The following is a 19,358-nucleotide window of genomic DNA, read 5'->3' on the forward strand; positions in this document are numbered from 1 at the left end:
GATTGATAGTGAGAGGGTTGAGTATTGTAGGCTTGGTAGACGTGTGCGGGTTAGGAATATCTGGGTGAAGTAGGTTGATATGTGGGAGGTGGAGGTGATTGGTAAGTAGGTTGTGAAGTTTGGTAAGAGGGCGAGAGTGTTTGGTAATTTGGGGTAGGTTGATATGGGAGTAGAGGCATTGGGTAGGTTTGGTATTTGATAAGGGACTTGGTTTTCTGTGCAACCATCAGGGCGCTCACGTCCCTTTTCTTGGTCGTGCCACTAGACTGTAGAGGCTTGTTGGTAGCCTGCAAAGCTTCAAAGTTTGTGACCATACCGCTTTTGATACCTTCCTCGATCCTCTCACCTAGTTTGATGATGTCGGAAAATTTATGGCTTTCATTGTACTGTGGGTCTTGAGCTCGGACGAAAAACCTATTCATTTGTTCTTCTTCTAGAGCCTGTCTTATCTTAGCAGCTTCTGACCTCCAGCGAGTGGCATACTCATGGAATGTCTCCGTGGGTTTCTATTTTTAGGTTCTGGATGTAGAACACATCTGGCGCATTTTCTATGTTGAACCTAAACCTGTCCATGAATTCAGGTGCCATGCTTACCCAGTTCGACTACTTCTTCGTATTTTGGCTAATGTACCGAGATAAAGCATCTCCCTTCAGACTCCGCATGAAGAGTTTCATGCGGATCCTTTCATCCTTTCCTATTCCGACCAACTTGTCGCAGTATGTTCTCAAATGAACCCTCGGATCTCCTGTACCATCAAACATCTAGAACTTCGGAGGTTTGTACCCTTAGAGTAGTTCAACATCGGGTTGTATCAAAGGTCTTCATAGTTTAGCCCTTCAATTCCTTTGCTTCATTCGACGCCCTGAATTCGGCTAGTCAACTTCTTAAGCTCTTCATCCAAACTCCTGATAAGTCAGTCTTTATCATCAGACTCGGGTGCTCTTAAAATGGGTTGGGCGGAGTGCAGCATGGTTTCCACATAGATGGGGGTGTTATGAGTGTGGAAATGGTCATTTGTGAAGTTCACCGATTTTGGGATGAGAAGTGGAGTATTGTTGGAAGTATGACAGGTGTTGCAGTGGTGGTGAGGAGCGAGATGGTTTTGTGGTTTTTGGATGTTTTGTGGAGGTGTAGGGTTTCGAGTGTTAGGAAAATTGTCATATGGGGTGGTGAGGGAAAATGATATGCTCGCCAAGTTCCGGACCTGATCAAGATCTTCTTGGAATTTCAGTAACTTTTGTTCAAACTGGGATGCACTTTCCTTAGGAACCAGAGTACCATGAGTGACCTCTACCCGTTCAGTTGAGTTTTCCTTTCTAGTGTTGTTCAAATCTTCCATCTTTCCTTTGTTCTTGTTTTTGACGGGGCTAGGAGGAGGTGTGGGTGGAGGGCCCTTGGATCTTGTGGAATATGATGAAAATGCCAGAGTGCACGAACAAACCTTGAGGAGGGGAAAAATAAAAAATAAAAATTAAAAGTAACAAGTCATTGAGGATTATGAAAAGAAACGTTGCGATATTTATTCACGTAGTGCAAGAATGTAAGTCGTGTCCTAATTTGGGAGCCTTGTTGTGCCTGAGGTAGGCCTAGCGACAAGTTGATTTGGAGAACTTATAATGCTAAATGCCTCATTTTATTGAAAAAAATAAGACGAATCCCAAAACGACACTAAATAACAGAAGATAAAAATGTCACTAATGGCCATTGGCCATATTACATGGATAAAACGAAAAGGTAAATTCCTATCTATTTGGTCCCAGAAGGGCCTTCCCCTGACTAGGCATCTTTGGCTCCATCGAACAGCTTCACCAGCTCGCGAAGTCCCAGCAACAGGTAGGCTCTAACCAAGTGTCCCCCTTCGTTTCCCTCAGCATTCTGGCAGTCCTCGATCCTCTTAAGAAACTTCCTTTCCAGCTCCACTAAACCTCGTTCCAGGTATCCTAATCGCTTGTTGTCACTGACAGCCATGTCTTTCCATTCTTCAATCAGTTTTTGGTGGGCTTCTTGAATTTCACGGTGCTCGCTTTCACATTCCCGAATCCTTTTGAGCAGTTGGTTGTATTTGACTTGTGCTTCAGCCCTTTCATCGATGATTCTGTGACCTCGAACAAACCCAGGTTGGCCCAGATCATTGTGATTGTCCTCCAGCCATCCTGAATAGTATGGGGTGTAGCCAACATGGTATCTGTCTGGCTCGATAGTATCTCTCCCCATGATGATCTTGCAATGCCACATATGCTGAGCTTGGCACTTATAAGGACTGTCATCAGCTTGGAAATCAGTCTGGAAATGACTCATCTTGTCGACCCTCGGTATAACCTGTTTCCTACCAGCCTGTCTCATAACTTGGAGAGGGACATAAGGGTAGGTTCCTCTCAAACCGATCAGTATCAAAAATGGTGCGTCCCTAGATCAGGCGATGAACTCTTTAGTAGGGAACCACTGGAACATCCATTGTATTTGATCCTCAGTCAGATTTTCAAACAGCTCCACCCATCCCTTGGCATCTTCTAGCTGAGCAAACATGTAGGGCATGTAGTTCATTCGCCTTGGTTGATGGAAGGCTATATGATCGTACCAGTCTCTACGTTGAATCTCTTGTCGATATTCACCCCTTTGGAGATGCTCCATGAGCCAGAGTTGGAGTAGCAAGTTGCAACCCTAGATGTGTGGGGCTCCTTGTTGACATTTTCCCAAGGCTCGGTATATCTCTGCGATGATCATGGGCACTATGCTAAATGGTTGTCCACCAATTCCCTCCATCAAAGTTTTGGTGACCATGGCTAGCCTGGTGTGGATCCTTGCTTTCTTCATTAGAAACACTATCATTCCCAAGAAGTAGAACATGAAGACAAAGACCCTTCGGTGAATATGCCCCAATAATGTAAGGGCGAACTCATCCGGATATGTACGGTAGGATTTGCTGCGACCGTACCTCTCGTACAAATAATCAAAGGGAATGTAGGACTCCTTCAAGCATGTCAAGTCTGGATTCTTCTTTAGGCCCATCATTTTGAGAAAACCTCTACCCTTGCGATTTTCTGGCATTAACAAACCCGAGCTCTCCCATGGTATACCAGCCAATCCTCCTATTTCCTCTAGCAGGGGTGTCATCTCAATCTCTCCAAAGCAAAACACAGACCTATCACAATCCCAGAACAGAGTAGCAGCTTCTATGATTTTGTTATTGGGTTGTACCTCCAGGAGGGAAGGTAGATTTCCTAGGTATTTCCGGACAAGAGTCTGATCACTGGAATGAAGATCCTCCCACCAGCTTAGCAACCTTGGGTGGATGTTGTGACCATGCCGAATCTGGGAACTTCGTGCCTCGTGTTTCTTCAAGACAAAAGGGTTAGGCCCTTACCCCCACCAGACTCGACTATTAAATACCAATAATTGGCATAAAAGCATTTAGTTCTCCACATAAATGCCAAAAACGTGTAGTGTCTGTTTGGGTTTTTGGGAAACCCAGTGGACTTTGGATAAGGCTATCTTAAAGAGTCATTATGCGGACAACATAACTGACTTGGCTAGGTTTGACAATGATGCATGCACAATTAAACAGAGTAAGGTTTCTATGGGTGTTTTAGACTGGTACCCTTGAGCGGACAACTCAAGAGGGAAAGGCACAGAACCGTCGACTATACCGTTGATCGACTGGTTTTATCGCAAGTACGCCTTTGCCTAATATAAAGGGTGATAATATCGGAAGAGCGCAACCACTCATTATAAGTATTGCTATGGTATTTGTTTGACACGAGTGGAATATGATGTTGAAAGCATGCTTATGCAATAATTAAAACAAGTTGTCACGTATTTGCACGTTCATAAAGTGATAATTACAATAATTTAAAACAGTAATAAAGGAGTGCAGTAAAGGAAAGCAGTGGAAAAAAACAAAGGAAAGAAACAAGAGACAAGTTAGTTTTTGTAGAAGAAGGGGGAATTAAATGCTTAAAGGTACCAAACAAATAAGGCACATAAGAAATGTAAAGTCACAGTAATAGCTTGAAATGGTAAAAGCCTAAAAGTTTAATCCCCAACAGAGTCTCCATGCTGTCGCGCACCCTTTTTTCTCGTGAAATCGGGTTTAGGACATTTGGGAGGACACGTTCCCCTTCAGAAATTGGGTTTGAATTGGAGAGTTGCCACCTAATGATTAAAGTGCATTAGGACACTAAAAAGGGTTTGTTTTGAGTAACTAGAGATTGGGTAAGGGCTTGATATTATCCCAAGGGGAAGGTATTAGGCACCCCTCAGGATCCACTAGTATGGTTCCCGGCCAGACAATTATTGTGACTTTAAGAGCAAACGGCACGTGGGCAAATAAAACTTCAAGTAAGAGGGGGTTTTCACATAATGGTTACAAATAAACAAAGTTGGGAAGAATTAAAAGAAGGCTGAGAGAAACAGTTTGAAATTTCAAAGAAACGAAAAAAAACAAAGGAAAGGGAGTCCTAGGTTTATAAATAATATGGATCACCCTACGCAATGTCCGGTAATCACTCCTCGATGAGGGGCTACACGTGACACATCGCGTGATCATCATATCCATATCTACCCTTTCCCACCCCGTTAAGGTATTAAATGCGGAATGGTCTCGTTTATTTATTGCATACTATTACCCGCCCCAATCCTATCAGTCCCAGAGGTATTTGGGACTACTAATCCTAAAAGGGAAGGGGTATGAGGTTTTTACTGTTTTAAAAAGGACAAAATTCTAAGACGACAATCAAAACATATATATAGCAAACATTGGGAAAACAAGTACGACTCAAATAGACCTCCTTAAACCAAAGAAAAGCATATGGTTTAGCATATCTTGCACATACTAATTAGGGTCTGATTAAAACTTAAGAAGTTAAAACAGGATGATTTATCACATATTTTCAGATAAGAAATCTGAATTAGACCTGCCTGCTGGTTGTAAATAATAAAGATTGATATAGTCAAAACTTTTAACCTAATGTTTGCCTAAGTGCTAGGCGAAACATATAGGCATGTTATCTACTGGTTTTAGAAACGAAGAGGTAAACTAATTACAGAAAGGTCACGAGTTTTAACAGAATAAAACAAGTTCTACGATTGATAACTCATTACTACTGACAGATTAAACCTAAAACGAGTGACGCGATTCAGATTTTGATTAGAACCCCTATAGGCATGCTTTCTAAGTGTTTGTTAACTTAAAACACTATTATAGAGAAGTGCAAAAACATGTTGTCTAAGTGTTGTATTTTATTACGAACGTGATATCTACTTACACCGATTATTAAGGCCTATAATTATGTTTGCCTAATCAGAGAGGAGTATGCAAGAATCAAAAAGGTCCTATAGGCATATTGTCTATATGCATGTGCATCTTATAGCCATGGTATCTATGCAGAAATTCTTATAGACATGTTATTTAAAGATGAGAATGCACAAGTTCTTATAGTCCCGATGTCTATATGCGAATGCAGAATTCCATAGGCATGATTTCCATATGTGAGTGCATAGATTCAAAAAGAAACTCTTATAGGCAAGTAGTCTACATGATATGCAGAAATTCATAAGTAAACTGTAGACAGGATGTTAATGCAGAAATTAGTAAACCTATAGGCAGGATATCTATGTGAATGCAGAAATTAGTAAACCTATAGGCAAGTTATCTATCTTTTGCATACATTTATTCCCTCCCCTTTTCACTACCAGTCCTCAATCATTTATTACAAGTTATTACAGCCCCGAATGAATAAGAAAAGCAAAATTACATCAGCAATTAAAGTACAACCAAGGGAGCCTAATTCAGACTCCATGTCTGAAGTATGAGATGAACCAACTTCAAGAGATCATGAACCAAAGCCTTTCTTTCATTTGGATGTGTCAGAGTTCCCTAAGAGCCTCATAGGGACTTCGGGTAGTGCTCACACCCAAATGTGTAACCAGATTAGGATATAGTGCAGTGTGGAAGGGCAAGCCCTCAAGTGTCCAAGTTCAGAAGGAACTCAAGGTCCCAATGCAAGGCTCACAAATGTGGGGCAGAACTTAGAAGCTAAGAAAGAGTGCGTGTGCAGGAGTGAAATTCTGAAAAAAAGGAAAGGGAAGAGGGGAATAACTTGAAACCAGTTCCTTGAGGGGTATAGGGGAGTAGGGATGAGCATACTCAGCAATGGGATATGCTGGCACACCCTCCAGCCTGTTAGAGGTTAGGACCTCACGGATTCAGAACTTAGGTCATGGGCAACAACTAATGTTGCCATACCCTAAGTAACTTCTTACAACCATATCGAGGTAATGGGGTAGGGAGCAAAGATTCATAGTAGAAACAGGCAGTAGAACATAGGCATGTTAAGTTAAATATTGAACTCTACATAAACAGTAAGGTAGACATGGATATAAAAACATTAAGTAAACACATTGGGGTGATGCTGAAACTAAAATTAGGACATACCAGTTTCATAGAAAACAAACAAAGAGAAAGCAGTAGTCTTGTAAAGCCAAACTGTAAATGAGCAATCAAAATGCTATGAGTTTAGAAGAGAATTGTGAAGTCTGAAGTGTAAAAGTATTAAATTGAAGGTGTCCCAAAGTGCAGAAGGGTCGTGCCCTTTTATTGTGAAGAAAGCAAGTAGAAATAGGTAAGAAAATAGTTTGGAAATCAATTACACAAGGTCTCCCTTTAATTAATGGATTCTGATTTCAAACGGGCAAAATAATTAAGGAAAGGGGTCAATCAAAACTTTTCGAGAGTAGTACAAGAGGGGTAAATACATAGAGGTTTATTTAAGGATAATGTCTTGATATTACATCGTTTGTGCAAATAAGGAAAGGAAATCAGTTAACAACTAGTAAATCAGAAATTGAGGATTTCATATGAATGAACCAGGTCAGAAAGATGTGAAGGATTTCGACTTAAGGAAAAGTAGTACCAATCAATTAAACTTATTAAAAGAAATTATGAATCAATCACAAGTTGGAAAACCATTTTGAAGAAAGATTCCTCATATATAAAAGCACACAGACACGTTAAATATGAAGAAATTTGTCATGCTATTCAATAGAAGGGTCTAGTGTAGGAGAATCAGAATTGTGTGAAAACAAAAGAAGTTCACACTTAGTTCATAGACCCAGAAATAAGTCTGAAAGAGTCAAGGGTCCTCAAATAGAACCCTAGTTTGATCATATGACCTAACTCGGAGGAAACCTCCAAATTCTAGGGTTTCTGACTCGAGTCGAATACAGAGATGAGGAGGCAACATGCTTAGAGATTTCTTTTTAGAATCTCATGAGAAGACAAGTAAATACAAATAACATTCAAAGCAGACAGAGTGTAGGAGCATAATAAGAGAATAGTCACGATAGTAAAAGAAACGTGTTTAAGAAAACCTTTTAGAAGAGACTTAAACAGGGTTCAATAGAAGAAAAAGCAATAACACTTAGGAAGACAATAGGAGATATAGCAAAAGAAAGTACTTTTCAGAAGGAACTTAACCAAGGTTCATAAGAGAAAAGAGATGGTATAACACTTAAGAAAACCGTAGAAGAAACATGCTTAAACAGGTCTTTTAGAAGAACTCAGACAAAGTTCAGTAGAAGGAAAACAAAACTTAAGAATTCAGTAGGAAATACATACAGTAGAAGAACACAATAATGCTGGAAAAGCATAGCAAAAGATCATATAGGAAAATTCTGCAAGATAAACATGCGAGCATGGTAAAAAACACAGTAGAAAAACAAAGCATAGAAGAATATGTATAGCATAAGAAAGCAGTAAAAGCACATGCATGACAAATATACACAAAGAAAGGAAAAGAAGAGTCGAAGAAACATTTAAGCTTTTTCAGAAACCCTAAATCAGAAAGAAGTAATTTTTGAAAGAATAGATCTAAGAAAAAATCAGAGAAAACCTCGAAGGGTTAGGGTTTCAGAAGAACCCTAGAATGAGAAAGGTTTTGAAAAGGTCTCCAATCTGAGTCGGAAAAGTCAGAAACAGGCTCATAAGACCAGGATATGCCGGAGCAAAGCCGGAGATGGCCGTAGAATCTTGAATCAGCGGAGATCTGGACGAAAACATTCGAGGTCAGACCTCGAATCTTCAAGGACCAAGTGCATAAGAGCAAAAGGAGGTGAGTATAAGGTTTCCATGGCATGAGAAGCCATGGATTCCGGTGGGTTTTGAGGTGGGGATGATGAGAGGCTGCTAGGGTTAAGGGAAGGTTCGAGAGAGTTTGAGAGATGAGAGGATTCAGATGCGGCAGTTGGTGAGAAATGGGATAGGGTTGGGGGTGTTTGGGAATTAAAAAAGGAAAGGGAAAATTTTAGCCGTTGATGAAAATGATCAACGACCTAGATCAAAAAGGGAAATCGGGCAGGTTGGATAAGCGGGTTAGGGGCGGGTTATTTTAGAAATTGGGCTGGCCCATTTGAATTTTAAATTGGGGCTGATTTTAGGCTAAATTTGAAATAAAATAGGGCAAGTATTTAAATAGCCATTTTCTCCCTTTTATTTTATAAAAAAAATAGTAAAATGATTTCCGAAACAAATTGAAAGTAATAAATTAATTAATAATGTATAAATATTAAATTAAAAATCGTAGAATCAATTTTGTAATTGTAAACATAATTAAATCTTAAGATAGGCTAAAATTGCAATTATATACAATTTAGCTTTAAAACTACTAAATAAATTTGTAAAAATACGTAAAAAATTCCTTAGCTATGTTTTGGTATAAATATGAGAATAAAATAAATTATTCACCAAAATGATGATTTAGGAAATAATTATTAATTTTTGTACTGCTAAAATAGGGAAATAAATTGATTTAAAAAATCTTTTAAAATTAGGAAAAATACTAAAACGTTTGGATATACCTATGTATGCATACATCGGATATTTTGAAAGTATTTTGCATATATAAAATATAGAGGAAAAAATTGGGTATCAATACCTAGGATTAAGTCACCGAGGCTTGGCAAAAAGAGAAGACTAAGATAGAGGAATCTGATACCGCACAAGTGATGACTAGAACTGGAATAGTCTACACACCTGAACACCTGGTAGATTCAAGTAAGGATGCCACTACTAGGCAGCCTGCCATTGAGACCGGACCAGATGACTTGTGGAGGAAAGTACAGGCGAAAGATAATTCTGTCGTTGATCATCTGAACAAAGTCCCTGCTCAGATATCTAACCTGTCACTACTACAGAATTCAGAGGCACACAAGAACGCCTTGATGAAAGTACTGAGTGAGGCTTATGTACCCAATAATATCACTGGTGGAGAAATGGCCAACATGGTCGGACAGGTGCTGGAAAGCCATAAGATTATCTTCCACGAAGACGAGCTGCCTCCCGAGGGCCTGAGTCACAATCGAGCATTGCACATTACTTTACAATTTGAAGACAAGTTCATTGCCAAGGTCCTAGTTGATGGAGGTTCTAGTGTGAATATTTGTCCACTGGATACCCTGAAAAGGTTGGACAAAGGTTTCCATGAAATAAAGACCAGACTCATGAATATGAAAGCTTTCGATGGGTCCTAGAGGGCCACGATCGGGGAGATCAACCTTTGCTTGCAGATGGGGCCAACTTGGTTCGATGCTGAATTCCAGGTGCTTGATATACCAGCCTCATATAATCTTTTGTTGGGCCGCCCATGGATCCATGCTACTGGTGTCGTTCCCTCCACACTACATTAAGTTGGAAAATTCTAATGGAACCGCCAGGAGGTAGTCATTCATAGAGATGGGAGTAACCCCATCTACACTAGTCAGACCATCCCGGCCATTGGACATAGAAAGAGGCTAGGAGGGGAAACCTATCATCACATTGAATGGGTCAATACCGTCGAGAAAGATAAGTGGTGGAGTAACAAAATAGAAAGCATACTAGCATGGTCCGAATATGAACCCGGCAAAGGGTTGGGAAAGAACCTCCAAGGTATCACCAAGCCGATACGATTGAAAAATCATGGTACTACTTTGGGCTCGGATACAAGTATACATGGCAGGAGTACAGGGAATTGTCACCCCTATGGAGTGGACCATATTACCCTCTTGAGCAACCGATACCCCATTTGGAACAAGCTTTCCATCAGGCAGACACAATATGGGGAACTACTGAAGAAGAACTACTAGCTGGGTTGAAAGATCTGTTCTTGGAAGATAAGGATATGGACTGCAGTGCCATAATTTAGGAGGGGGAGGAGGAGGAATAAGGACTCTCCATTCAGACTGTGTCAAAGGTAGCGGTTCTCAAAAATTGGACCGCCATACCATCTCGAGCCCGTCGACTCCCTGGGTAGCTTGGCAACATTTATAGCCGTTCTATGCATTTTTAAGTTTCCAGCAATTTTGTTTTAAGATTTCTTTGTTTCAAAATAAATTCTCTATCTACTGAGCCAAGCTTTATTCGAACAATTTTCTCTGTTTTAATCAAATGCATTTACCCTTTATCATTATTCATTACTATTTTTTATACTTTTCCTTTCTATAGTGTTATTATTACTTTTCCTGATGAACCGGTGACTGTGACATGTAATGAGGCAAAGAAACATGAGAATAGTAACTTAGAGGAAGAAGATGAGATACCCAAGGAAATTGTCAAGGAAGTTGCGAATTTTGAGAACAAGCCTAAATTCAACTTGGACGAAACTGAAGCAATAAATTTGGGAGACGTCGAGACCGTCAAAGAGACCCGCATCAGCATTCACTTGTCACCAACAGAAAAGGAAGAGTACATCTGTTTTCTAAAGGAATGTGAGGATATCTTTGCATGGTCGTATGATGATATGACCAGTTTGAGCACATCTATAATAGCTCATAAGTTGGCTACCAATCCCATGTGCCAGCCAGTAAAGTAGAAATTCAGAAATTTCAAACCAGACATGAGTTTGAAAATCAAGGAGGAAGTTACCAAGCAGATCAAAGCCAAGGTTCTCAGGGTGGTTGAGTACCCGACATGGTTAGATAACATTGTGCCAGTTCCAAAGAATGATGAGAAGGTCCGAGTGTGTGTTTATTATCGGGATTTAAATAGAGCAGGTCCCAAAGACGACTTCCCACTGCCAAATATACATATCCTGATCGATAATTACGCCAAGCATGAACTCCAATCCTTTGTAGATTGCTTTGCCGGTTATCACCAGATTTGGATGGATGAAGAAGATGCCAAGAAGACAGCTTTCATTACGCCTTGGGGTGTATGATGTTACAAAATGATGTCGTTCGGTCTAAAGAATGCTGGGGCTACTTACATGAGGTACATGACGACCATCTTCCATGATATGATACACAAGGAAATAGAGGTATATGTGGACGCCGTCATTATCAAATCCAAAAGGGTCACAGATCACATAGTAGACTTGAGGAAATTCTTCAACAGGCTCAGGAGGTACAATTTGAAGTTCAACCCCGCAAAGTGTGCATTCGGGGTTCCCAAAGGGATGTTATTGGGATTCATTGTCAGTCGCCGAGGGATCAAGCTAGATCGGACTAAAATCAAAGCCATTTAGGAGTTACCGACACATAAAAGCAAAAACGACGTGATGAGCTTCCTAGGACGGCTCAAATACATCAGTCGATTCATAGCATAGTTCACAGTAATATGTGAACCCATCTTCCAGATGCTGAGGAAAGATGCCGAGACAAGTTGGACCGAAGATTGTCAGAAAGCTTTTGACAAGATCAAGGAATACCTGTCCACACCACCAGTTCTGGTGCTGCCAGAACCAGGACGACCATTGCTACTTTATCTATCTGTGTTAGACGTAGCCTTTGGATGTATTTTAGGACAACATGATGAGACGGGAAGAAAGGAGCACGCCATATACTACCCGAGCAAGAAATTCACACCTTATAAAGCACGATATTCTGTGCTTGAACGCATTTGTTGTGCTTTGACCTGGAGAGCCCAAAAGTTGAGGGATTACTTCTATGCCTATACTACATACCTTATATCCAGGATGGATCCTTTGAAGTACATATTTCAGAAGCCCATGCCTACCAGGAAGTTGGCTAAATGTCAGATACTACTGAGTGAGTTCAACATCGTCTATGTAACTCAAAAGGCAGTCAAGGCACAAGCATTGGTAGATCACCTCGCTGAGAATCTAGTGGGAGGAGAATACAAACCCTTGAAAACGTATTTTCCTGATGAAGAAATATCATTCGCGGGAGAAGACATTACAGAAGAAAATGACGGTTGGAGGATATTCTTTGACGGAGCTATAAATTTCAAAGGAGTAGGCAGTGGTGCAGTTTTGGTATCAGAAACGGGTCAGCATTATACCGTATCTACTAAACTCAGATTTCCTTGCACCAAAAACATGGCAGAGTATGAAGCCTACATACTAGGGCTTAACATGGCAGTCGACATGAACATTCAGGAATTGTTGGTGATCGGTGATTCAGATTTGCTTGTGCATCAGGTGCAAGGAGAATGGGCTACCAAGATATCCAAGATATTTCCATATGTGCACAGGAATTGAAAAGGAGGTTCACAAAAATAGAATTCCGATATGTGCCCTAAATTCAAAATGAGTTTGCCGACGCATTAGACACTTTATCATCAATGATACAACATCCAGATAAGAACTATATTGATCCCATTCTGGTGAGGATCCATAATCAGCCGGCATATTGTGCTCATGTCAAGGAAGAAGCAGATGGAAAGCCTTGGTTTCATGACATCAAGGAGTACTTATCAAAAGAAGAATATCCGGAGCACGCAAATCACATTCAGAAACGCATGCTCCGGAGGTTGTCAAATCATTTCATCCACATTGGAGGGAACTTGTACAGGAGAACTCCGGATTTGAGTTTACTATGGTGTGTCGACACAAAGGAAGCTTCTAAGCTACTTGAGGATGTGCATGCTGGGACTTGCGGTCTGCACATGAATGATTTTGTTCTGGTTAAGAAGATACTCAGGGCAGGTTACTTTTGTATGACCATAGAGACGGATTGTATTCAGTATGTCCGCAAATTCTTTCAATGTCAAGTACATGCCGACGTGATAAAAGTGACGCCAAATGACCTCAATGCAACAAGCTCACCTTGGCCATTCGCTGCCTAGGGAATGGATGTCCTTGGTTCGATCAAGCCCACTACTTCAAACGAACACCGGTTTATTCTGGTAGCCATTGATTACTTCAAAAAATGGGTAGAAGCTGCATCTTACAAGGTTGTAACCAAGAAAGTCGTCGCAGATTTTGTCAAGGATAGTATTGTCTGCCGATTCAGAATCCCTGGGTCCATTATTACCGACAACACCACCAATCTCAACAATGATCTGATGAAAGCTATATGTGAAACTTTCAAAATCAAGCACAAGAATTCTACCGCCTATAGACCTCAAATGAATGGAGCCGTAGAATCCACCAACAAGAACATTAAGAAGATACTAAGGAAAATGGCAGAGAATCACAACTGGTGGCATGAAAAGTTACCCTTTGCTTTGTTAGAGTACCGCACCACAGTCCGCACGTCAACTGGGGAAACCCCCTACATAATGGTCTATGGTACCGAAGCTATCATCCCAGCCGAGGTGGAAATTCCTTCTCTAAGAGTCATACAGGAAGCTGAACTCAGCGATGTAGAATGGATAAGAAATCACTATGAACAATTGACCCTTATCGATGAAAGAGGATGAATGCAGTATGCCTCGACCAACACTATTAGAATAGAATGGCTAGAGATTTCAACAAAAGGGTCAAACCAAGACAGTTTGCACCAGGGCAGCTGGTATTGAAGAAAAAATTTCCATACCAAGAAAATTTTTCTGATATAATTGAACTACGCTTGGCCTGATTACCGTTTAAGAGGGGATACGTAGACAGCCTTATGGGTTCGGTCATATCATATAAAAAATTCTCACTTTCCCCACGTATCAGAAACTGGAGCAGAATTTTGAGGAGGCACCTCAAAATTCCAGAGCAAGTCCGGCCAACGTCGTCGCGTGCCAGGAAGTCAGTCATCAGTTAAGAACTGGGGCAAAATTTTGAGATGGATTCTCAAAATTCTGAGGAAGAATCAGGAGGGTCTGCCATCCGCAAACAGTTTAAAATCATCTACCAAACTGGAACAGAATTTTGAGGAGGACCCTCAAAATACCAACATAAGAGAGCTGCAATGCCTTTGAAATATGTCGCAGTCGCCAGTTTATCAAAAGTTACTTCATATACCCATACACTTCCAAAACAATTCTATTTTTATCAATAAATGCATATATTTTCGAAAAATTCTATTTGTTTATAATAGTCAAGTGCTACCTAGGGGAACTCGAAGAGGGCTTCCAGAGCGGAGCAAGGCAAGGCCGGCAGACGAAGCAAGAACCAACCTATCCTCATGAAACTTACGATTTTTCTTTGAACGCAGGTGCATTTGACGATAGCACAAAACAAATTCACCATCCATCTGGCCGTTAGACGCTGAACCTATCCTAGTTAAGATACGCTCTGCCCTTATCTATTATTTTCTCTTTGCATGAGTCTAATCCTTGACTCCACACTTGCATGAGTCTAATCCTTGACTCCACACTTGCATGAGTCTAATCCTTGACTCCACATTTGCATGAGTCCAATCCTTGACTACATATTTGCATGAGTCTAAGCCCTGACTCCACATTTTCATGAGTCTAATCCTTGACTCCTTATTTGCATGAGTCTAAGCCCTGACTCCACATCTGCATGAGTCTAATCCTTGACTCCATATTCACATGGGACTAAGCCTTGTCCCGAATCTTGCATAAGGCTAAGACCTGCCTCCATATCTGCATAAGGCTAAGCATTGCCTTCCATTTACATGGGACTAAGCCCTATCCCAAATCTTGCATGAGGTTAAGCTCTACCTCCATATTTGCATAAGGCTAAGCGCTGCCTTCTCCTCACATGAGACTAAGCTCTATCTCTAATCTTGCATGAGCCTATGCCCTGACTCCATTTTTGCATGAGGCTAATCCTTGTCTCCCTGCTTACACAAGGCTAATCCTTGCCTCCCCACTTGCACGGGACTAAACACTATCCCTCTTTGCACAAATATTGCTTTATTTTCTACTACTATCTACTTGCTTTTCAATCAGGCTATGCTCTGCCCTCCATTTAGCAAGACTAAGCCTTGTCTTGTTATATAATATTATTGCATATCATGGGCTGAAACATCACCAATCTGTCCAAGGGCATCATAGTCTAAAGGCACCATCCTCATAGCCTGAAGACACAATGCCATGGCCTGAGGATCTCTCAAATTTGCATATCATTATTCAAAGGCGTCATGGTTCGGAGGCATCATTTTCATGACCTGAGAACATCATTTCATGGCATGCGAATCCCTCATTAAAAAATTCATGGCCCATGACATCATCTTTAATCGTCCGAAGACAACCTTCATTGTCCAAAGGGAATTTGCAACATGTTTAAATTTTTGCAAATACGTTTGTAGCATCTTTTGTCTGTAGGTAACCAGTAACCAACCACTATCCTAGCAGGAGAGATCTCGCTCTAGTTCCATCCAACCGTCCGAGCCTTAACCACGCATCATAACCGCTTCCACATCTTGTGTCTGTTCTTGCAATAAATTCATAGCCATACTCCGCGGGTGAATCCAGAACTACACATGGCCTGATTCCTTTAAAACCAAGGATATTTAGGCTACTTGTAAATTGGAGCTCGGCCTCTGTCTTTTAGAACATCCTATCCGGTCAAAATTAGCCATCATTTCTTTACCCAAAAACTCTATCATCCTTCCCTGGTAAAGAAGGGCAGCTGTTGATACCCAATTTTCCCATATATATTTTAAATACGCATAAAAGCTTTCATAAGCATATATATACATATATAAGCATGCACAAGGATTTCATTATTTTTTCCATAATTTTAAGGGCTTAAATTGATTTATTTTCTCCTTTTTTATCCATAAAATCCCAAATTATTACTTCCAAAATTTTTGTTTTAATAATTCAATTATTGAATTTCTATATTTATGCCAAAATATGGCTAATGTAATTTTTATGTAATTTTACAATTACATTTATTATTTTTAAGCTAAATTGCATATAATTGCAATGTTAGCCTATTTTAAGATAATTATATTTTATGTACATAAAATTGGTTCCTATATTTTTAAAATGTTAATTATGTGTTTTACATCATTTTGGAACCTTAAATTATTTTCTATAAACTACCTATTATTTTTATAAATTAAAATAGGGAAAAACTGGCTATTTAAATAACAGCCACATTTGGCTTTCAATTATAGCCAAATCGGACCCCCATTCCCAGACCAATCATACAATTGATAACCCAACCCATACCCTATTAACCCTTACCCAAACCCGAAATCCACCTACCCATTTGAATCCTGACCGTTGATCTCTCAGATCAATGGTCCAAAGAATTCCCTTCCTTTTCTAATTCTAACCAACTCCCCTAAACCTAATCATTTCTCCAATACTCCACCTTTAGATGCTCTCCCATCTCCACTCTTCTCTCAAACCTAACCCTAGATTCCTCCGCTCACCTCCTTCTCCGGTCATCTCTGGCGACTATCTCTCAAGCCCCAAGCCTCCAATGGTCATTTCACCGCCTTGCTCCTCATCTCTAAGGCCCTCAAGGGTCCTGGGCCATGTCTATTTGGACTAGGGTTTCTAATTCTGTTGTTCGAGGCTTCTCTGGTGTGATTTTGGGAAAATCCACACCACGTGTGTTACGATTTGTGAAGTTACAACAGGTTCTTTCGATTTCTACTTAGGTTTCCTTTTGAAACCCTAACTCTCTTCTGGATCTCTCAGATCTATGTTATTTTCATGCTTTAAGCCTGTTTCCTTCTATGATTTGCTTATTCTCGAGCTTTCTTCCGAAAGATCTTTTACTCTAAACTGTTTTTACTTTCTTTGGAAACTAGGGTTTCTCGGAGTTCTTTCTGTAACTATTTTGACTGATTTCTTTATGATTTAACCTTTTTCCTTGTTTATTTTGACTGATTCTATATTCCTACTGCTTTTTAAATCAACTCAGTTAAAAGCCGTAATTTTTAAAGATTTTTCTTTACTTGTTTCTGTGTTAGCACGATTCTCTTTATTTATTTCTGTGTGTTAGCATGATTCTCTTTACTTGTTTCTGTGTGTTAGCATGATTCTCTTTACTTGTGTTAGCATGATTTTCTCTACTTGTTTCTATGTGTTCGCATGGTTTTCTATACTTTGTTTCTATGCGTGTTAGCACGATTTTCTTTACTTTGTTTCTATGTGTGTTAGCATGATTCTCTTCACTTCGTTTCTGTGTTAGCCTGTTTACCTGGTTCTTGTTAATCTTTCATGGTCACCATGCTTCGAATATGTTCTGCTGAATCTTTAGCCTACTTATATCACCTCTATATGATGGTGTTCGCTCATCTCTTGTTTTTTTTCAGCCTATATAATTGACCTTATTTTTTTGCTACTTCTGTTCATTCATCTCTGTTTATATGTTGAAGTATGCAGAATCATGACTCCTCATAATTGACTCTGATTTTCCTTAACTATGGGTAATTGAAATATTTTCCTCGTCTGTTTGAATTAACTGATTTCATTACCTTATTTACTATGGTACTTTATTTTACTTAGTCTTTCCTTAATTGGGTCTTTCTAAATTTGGTCCTAATTGACTACTTTATTCCTACTGAAACCTGGCTCCTTCCTTATTTAATTGTGCACTGATTCCTCTTCCTCCCTTATATGGTACTAAATCTTCCTGTTTGACCTTGATTCCCTTAACTTAAGGAAACACTTCCTTGATTCTCTAATTGATTGATTCCAAGTTCTTAAATTAGTGCACTACTATGATTTTTTCCTTATTCTACTACCTACTTTCAACTATAAATTCGCTAAGTTTTCACAAACAAGGGACGAACACTTGGCTTTCAAAAAACTCCTCTCTTATTAAAATCTCCGCTCTCCTCTCTTCCCTGTGTTATTTGCTACTATTAGCCGGCTGCAAGCCAAGTCTAATCATCTGTACTCTTTGGTTCTTTCATTCTGCTTACTTCTCTTCACTGGTATGTCCTAGTTTAATTTAAATCCTCAACAACAACATGTTTATCTTCCTGTTTCAGTTTCTTTTATTTCTAGCCTTCTTTTACTTGTGATTCTATTGTGAAGTTTGTAGTTAGGCATGCTAGTATGACTCCCCTCCTATTAAATTCATGTGTTCCCTTGTGTGATTCAAGCATGCCTGGATAATTGTTTTTAATATACTGTGTGCTTACCATTCTTATGAGTCCCAAATCCCTATTCCCCTATGTGTTTATATTCTCCCTGATTAGTTTGTGATTATGCCAGTTTCAGCTATTGCTGAGCATGTCCAAACCAATCCAAATACCCTTGCCAGGGTTATATGTTTGCAGTCAAATGCTTGTGTATCCCCAAAGCCTTTTAACCCCTTGTATGACTATTGAATCCATTTGGATTCTGTGTGTGATCCTATCCTTAGTTTCTGATTTGGTTTATCACTCCAACCTTTTCAAACAATCTCCATTACTTTACTAACTCCTTTCAAACAAACTTTTAAGTCCAGTCCTTAACAAACTTCTTTCAATATGTGTCCTGCACTTTCACGTTACTCTTTGTTAATAAGTTCTGCCCCCTCTAGTATGTGTACTGCCTTGGGATCCTCTTGAGAACCCTCTGAACTCTGTCATACTGAGGCTGGCCTTTCCACACTGCAATGGTTCAATGCTTGGTTACTAAATCTAGGTGTAAGCATTGCTCGGGATCTTTGAGACCCTTAAGGAACTTTGATGCGCCTAGACTCTGATTTGCCTATGGAAATGAGGCTTGTGAGACCATTGGAGGTTTTGGAAAACTTGGGCCTAATTGCAGGCTCCCTATAGAATAGCTTCTTGGTTTTCCATTTCATTTATGTAATTCATTTATTGGCTTGTAATAATTTGTAAACTGATATTTGGGGTATTTAGTAAAATAGTGGGTAGATGTATATCTTGTGGGGTAACATGGATAGAAATCCCGCTCTTAGGATTTATTTTCAAATCTGCCTGCTTCACTCGCTAGAAAACCTGTCCGTATGGTTTTTATTCTTGTTGAATCTGGTTGCTTTTGCATAATAGAGAATCATTCCTATAGGATTCCACTTCTAATTTACTTTGCATCAAATAGAATCATGCCTATAAAGACTTCACTTTTAACGTCGTTTGCATCAGATAGAAACCATGTTCATAAATTCTGCATTTGTCATGTTAGAAACCATGTTTCTAGGTTCCAAGCCATCATATTTTAAATCGATTCAAGTATAGATACCATGCCTATATGACCTAATTCCGATTCAGCTTTAATAAGCCTTTCATGTGTTACTGCAAATTGACTAAAAATAGTAATACACCTAGA

The sequence above is a fragment of the Nicotiana tabacum genome, chromosome 10 (genome assembly GCF_000715075.1).
Source record: "Nicotiana tabacum cultivar K326 chromosome 10, ASM71507v2, whole genome shotgun sequence".
In the NCBI taxonomy this organism is placed as follows: domain Eukaryota; kingdom Viridiplantae; phylum Streptophyta; class Magnoliopsida; order Solanales; family Solanaceae; genus Nicotiana; species Nicotiana tabacum.